A 6,224-nucleotide genomic window follows, 5' to 3' on the forward strand; every position below is an offset into this window, starting at 1 on the left:
AATGAAACCAAAATAGAGTTGGCTACCCCGAAAGCCAAAATCTAGAATAGCCATCCAAACCAAGACCATCATATAACATTCCACAGTGCTCTAAGGATTTTCCCATTTTTTCACTTTGAGAGTTTGAGGTTGACTACCTTTTTAATTTTTAGATAGGGAGTAGAGGAACTAAAAATAGTAAAACCAAATTTCATAGCATTTCTCCCCATCCAAATGTAATAAATTGAGCGGCAAATGGAACAACAACAACATCATCATCATCATCATCATCAAGCCTTTATCCCACTACGTGGGGTCAGCTACATGAATCCTTTTTCTCCATTGTGTCCTATTAAAAGTCAAATTCTCATTTAAATCTAATAAAGAAAGGTCATTCCTAATATTTTCTAACTAAGTCTTTTTAGGTCTGCCTCTACCTTTCTTAGCATAATTCAAATATAATACCTCTATTCTCCTAACCGGGTAATTGGAAGGCCACCGTTTTATGTGAACAAACCATCTAAGGCGACTCTCTCTAATCTTATCTTCTACTAGGGCTACTCCAACCTTTTCATGTATATGCTCATTCTGTATCCTATATTAAGGGTAAAGCCACTCATCCACCTGAGCATCCTCATCTCTGCCACACTTAACTTAGAATTATGCTTCTCTTTTAATGACCAACATTCAACACCATATAGCATTGTAGGCCTCACCACCATATTATAGAATTTTCCCTAAAGTTTAAGGGGTACTTTTCTATCACACAACAAGCCCGATGCATTCCTCCACTTCAACCATCAAACTTGAATTCTGCTGATAATATCCCCATCTATTTCACCATACTCTGAACAAATAGATCCAAGATATCTAAAACGTGTACTCTTATTAATGACTTGATCGCCCAAATTCACAATCCCCTCACTAGGTCTATTACTACTAAAATTATACTCTGTATATTCTGTTTTAGATCTACTTAAGTGAAAACCTTTAGACTCTAAGGTTGACCTCCATAATTTAATTTTACCTTCAACTCACTCTCTAGTCTTATAAACAAGAAGAATATCATTAGCAAAAGGCATACACCAAGGTACATCCTCTTGCAAATGTCTAGTGAGAACATCCATGACTAAAGCAAAAAGATATGGGCTTAAGACTGGTACCCAACTGAAATAGGGAAATACTTGGTCAAACCACCTTGTGTTTGAACACAAGTAATAGCTCCAAATGTTTAGAATCCACAATAGGGTTAACCAAGTCTCCATTTGAGCAGCAAATGGTAAGAGGTAAAAATGATTAGAATCCACAATAGGGTTAACCAAGTCTCCAATATAATTAAAAAATAGAAATATAGTATGCCTCATAAACAAAGTTTTTTAACACAAAAATAAGATCAGTAATCACAAAAAAAAATGAATAATCACTTTCAAAGAAAAGGTGGGAGGAGTTTTCTAGGTTTAAGAGGCAAAGAGAGATATATTATTCACCTGAACTTTCCTTTTGATGAGAACATCAGTAGTTTTCAATCCCACTCAAATAGCCATCCACGGAAATAAAGAGTATCTCAATGTATAATTTTATGTTTATTATAAATTGAATCTTCATTATAAAAGTCCCAAAGGTATGCTTTAAGAGGTTCATCTCCAAAATCATCTCATCTTAAATATTTGGAATGGAGCTCATGGATCATAATAGATGAAATCCCTTCACGAGCTTAACAGTGTAAAGTACTGATAGATTCTAGTAGTTATTAATAGTGAGAGATAAGAGAAGGGCATTGTTAGAAAATAAGGATGAGAGAATATGAGAGTTGGGTATATCCCTGATAATATCCCCCTTGCACTAATAATCTCAAAACATTGAAATTAGGCTATTTGGCGTAATAGTAAAGGAAAATATATTCTTAAATTTTCTAATTATAAGACAAATACTTTTAAAAAATAAAGAGGGCTTAGAGGGAAGGGGTTTCCAAAGGGAGCGGTATTTAGTCGTAAGGTAGTCGGAGAGCGAGGTGATGCTATTTTATATTCTACTTGTAATGGAGCACTTAAAGGTATGGTATAGAGCTTGGATAGCATGGAGTTCAAGACCTCCCATTTGTTTTTGTTTATAGGTGTAACACCTGTTAAGATAGTTATTATTTGCATGCTTTACATTTTTACAACTTGTATAGTTTTGATGATTCCAAACATTCTTGTTCAAATGTGTAGTTATCTCCTAACAATTTTAGAATATTTGTATTTGCTATTGTGTGTACTAACATTTCAGGAAAATCGAACTCCAGACTACGAAGACTTCAAATAAAATTCAGCATGAGATACTTTGTGAAATTTGAAGCTTGTACTTTTCTTTAAAATAAAATTGAAAGGGAGTGATTATAATTAAAAGGAGCGGTATTTAGTCATAAGCTAGTCGGAGAGCAAGGTGATGCTATTTTATATTATACTTGTAATGGAGCACTTAAAGGTATGGTATAGAGCTTGGATAGCATGGAGTTCACGACCTCCAAATTGTTTTTGTTTATAGGTATAACACCAAGAAATAACGTGCATCTTCCTGGCATTAAAATATCCATAATACAAAATTGGCACAAATTTTACCAATGTACTTGCACAAGACTTGGGTATGATAGAGCCATGAATCCAAAAAGCAATAGTATTTTGAATGCTGTATCTAATAAATAGTAACCTACCTGCAAAAGAGAGAAGTCTTGCTTTCAAGCCAACAAGGTGATTAGTAATAATTTGTGTTAAGTGGTGAAAATTAAAGATCTATTCTCTCTTAAGGGAAATAGGATGGCTAATGCAGGTAAGCTTGGCATAATTGGAATGAATGTTCAGGGCATCAAAGATGGCATTGGAGATCGAGGTATTGGGGGATAAGATTAATGAACTTTTTTCATGATTAATATGAAGCCCAGACATGTTTGCACATATGTTGAGAATCTAATTAAGGGTATTATAGTTATGAATAGCAGCTTTGCCAAACAGAAGATGATCACCAGCATAAAGGAGGTGTGTTAAGTAATGGCCTTCGATAAAAATACTTCTAAATCCAGACCGAGTTTCATACGAGTCCATGAGATAAGAGCATGCATCCATCACAATATAGAATAAATTAGGGTTAAATGAGCACCCCTGTTGTAAACCAAAGGATGAAGCAATAATAATTAATTATCTCAATTACACCAATAATAAACTACATGCTTAATATAAAATAATTTCTTCCACAATTATATTAAGTATATAAAAATGCTTTAATTTCTTACACTATTGGTTGGGTATCTCACCTCGCTCTGTAGGGTAGTCGAGTGAATTCATTTTCCTACCGTACCCTAGCCTCCTTTCCTTTTATGAACAACCTAAAGCATCATTATTTAGCTTTTAAATATGCATTCAAATAAAATACAACATGTTATATGAAAATCTTACAAATTAATCTAAATCGCATTCCTCTTCATTCACAGTAATTTTCTTTCCTCTCCTAAACCTCCTCTCTCTATTTCCCTTTCTTTCCTTCCCCTTTTTCCTTATTGATTTCAGCTTTTCTTCCTATTTCTTTACCGTTTTCAGCAAACTATTAGCAAACACAATTCAATAACTCTATTTCAACAAACAATCAAAGCAACACTTAACTAATTCCTGAATTTTTCTTACCTTTAATTAAAAATTAATTAATAGTTATCATCTATTGCAGAAAATATTTAATTAAATATTAATTTACTATTATTAAGCTAATAAATGTATATATATATTATGGCTTTATTATGATTAGAAGTAGACACAGCCAGAGCAGTAGTAATAGAATTTATATTGAAATTACATCTCAAACATATTATTTCATATAGTAACTTGAGGTCATCTTCCCTAAGAGTAAGCCATTTAGTCATGGCTCCTTGAATGATCCAGGAAGACTAGGTAGAACTGCAATCAATAATTTGGCCATTAATCTTTATAGGATTAGCATTTAAATGGCATTTAACAAAATAGAGTCTAGCTGCATGAGACATACATTTTATTGTTCCTAAATATCATATAGGGAGGAGGTAAGAGAGTTAAAGTTAACCCAAAATTTTGATTTAATAAGTGATTTCAGCCTATAAAGCATTTGATAAAGATAAAAAAATGGGGTTTCCTTCAAAAGGTTGGCAAAAAATAGTGGTAAGAATAACCCAATATCTCTCATTTTTTTCCCAATAGTTTTTGTATAAACACATATGTTTGGAACTTATAGGATAGTTAGATTGTAGAATGATCAAAAAGTGGTCAAAATAGGAAGGATTCATAACTTTGTAGAATGAGCAATGAAAGTATTCCAACTAGGTATCACTAACCCAAGCTCTGTCTAGCTTGAGATTAATGGGATTGTCAACTCTTTGATTAAATTAAGTAAAAAAGTTTCCAACAAAGGCTAATTCCTTCAAACCTGTATAAAAAATAAGGGATTTAAAGTCCCAAAGCCTTGTTGCAAAATATTACCACCAGCTTTAATAGATTGAAACATGCAGCTAGTGAAATCGCCTAGTATAACCAAATGAAGGATACAAGAGGGTCTGATTTTTTCTGATTTATTCCAAAGCTTCAGGTGTTCATGTTGAGAATTCAAAGTGTAAATAATGGATAATTGAAAAGGAGCGTGAGAATAAGTAATGCACTAATTATTAGCTCATAAATGAAGGTTGGGGCAAATTTAATCTTGGTAGAGTTCCATTTTACCCAAATCCTATTGGATTTTGAGTAATAGAAATTATGACAACATTATTCAATAAATGGAATGAGAAACACTAAACCAAGGTTTTGAAAGAGCAAAAGCATGAATCATGTTCTCTAAAATACATAGCATATCTATAGAATTTTTACGAACTAGTTTCTTGAAACATAGGACTTTACCCATGCTCTTGAAACCCCTGATATTCCAGGCAACAATAAAGGGAAGGGGTCATTAGTTTTTGAAGAGGGGTTTAGGGGCTTTTTATTTTTCGTGCCCCTAATGTTCTTGGAAGGTAGTACAAGCTAATTATAGCTTGATTGACATTAGAGACACTAGAGGTGGTTGTAACAAAAGAATGTTGTCATTATTAGTTTGAAGCAAATTGAACTTGTTGGGGGATAGGAGAATGCTTGAGTCAGGGGGAGGAATGTGAGATGGAATAATAGTGAAAAGGGATTTATCATACAGAGTGTAGAGAGAGTTGATATTTGCATGTTTTATATTCTTGCAAATTGTATTATTTTGATGATTTCAAATATTATTATTTTTATATATCTCCTAACAGTTTTTGGAAGTTTTATTTTATTTTATTTTTTTTTGCTCTAGTGTGTACTAACATTTCAGGAAAATCAACTCCAAGCGATAAAAACTTCAAACTATTCATTTGTAAATCATATTTTTTTTACATGAAAGGGAGTGATTGTAATTGAGTGAAAAAATCACAACACACACTCTTAGGGGACAATTTTTGTGAATTGATCGTACGGGACGAACCTTGTTCGTACGGGACGAACCTTGTTCGTACGAGACGAACCTTGTTTGTACGGGACGATCATGTCAATTAGCCCCTCAGAAAAGCAACAGATTGAACATGCGAGGAGAAAATTTTCTAAGTCCTATTCGTCTAGGACGAATTTAATATTCGTTCCGGGACGAAACTCTCGGGATTCTCACTCGCAATGTTCGTCCAGACGAAAAATAAGATTCGTACCAGGACGAAACTCTCTGTATGAGATCGTACAGGACAAAATTAATTTTCGTCCCTAGACGAAACTCTCTGGGTGAGATCGTACAGGACGAAATATATTTTCGTCCCTGGACGAAACTCTCTGTTTAAAATCGATCCAGGACAAAACTTGTTTGTCCCAGGACGAACTGAACCGACTTACGTTATTTGGTTACGTCCTGTAGAATTTTTAGAAACTGACCTATGAAATAACCGTTTCGTACCGGACGAACATAGTTCGTACGGGATGATGATCGTGTACGAACATAGTTCGTACCAATATATATTAGGTTCGTTTCCGGCACTTTAAGTAAAATCGTCTAGGACGATCCACAATCGTACGAGACGATCCACTGCGTACAGAATTGAAAAGTTGCAGTTTTTGGGCGGTTTTTCTTATCTTTTGTATATATAGTTCAAATTAGACTACCACTCAATATTTTTTTCATTTGATCTTCATGCCTATTGAAAGAAAAGTCAAGGAGAGAGTGTGAGAGAGCATTCAAAGGAGGATTCCTACCACTGGAGC

This window comes from Dendrobium catenatum, unplaced genomic scaffold (assembly GCF_001605985.2).
Source record: "Dendrobium catenatum unplaced genomic scaffold, ASM160598v2 fragScaff_scaffold_1400, whole genome shotgun sequence".
NCBI classification, from domain to species: domain Eukaryota; kingdom Viridiplantae; phylum Streptophyta; class Magnoliopsida; order Asparagales; family Orchidaceae; genus Dendrobium; species Dendrobium catenatum.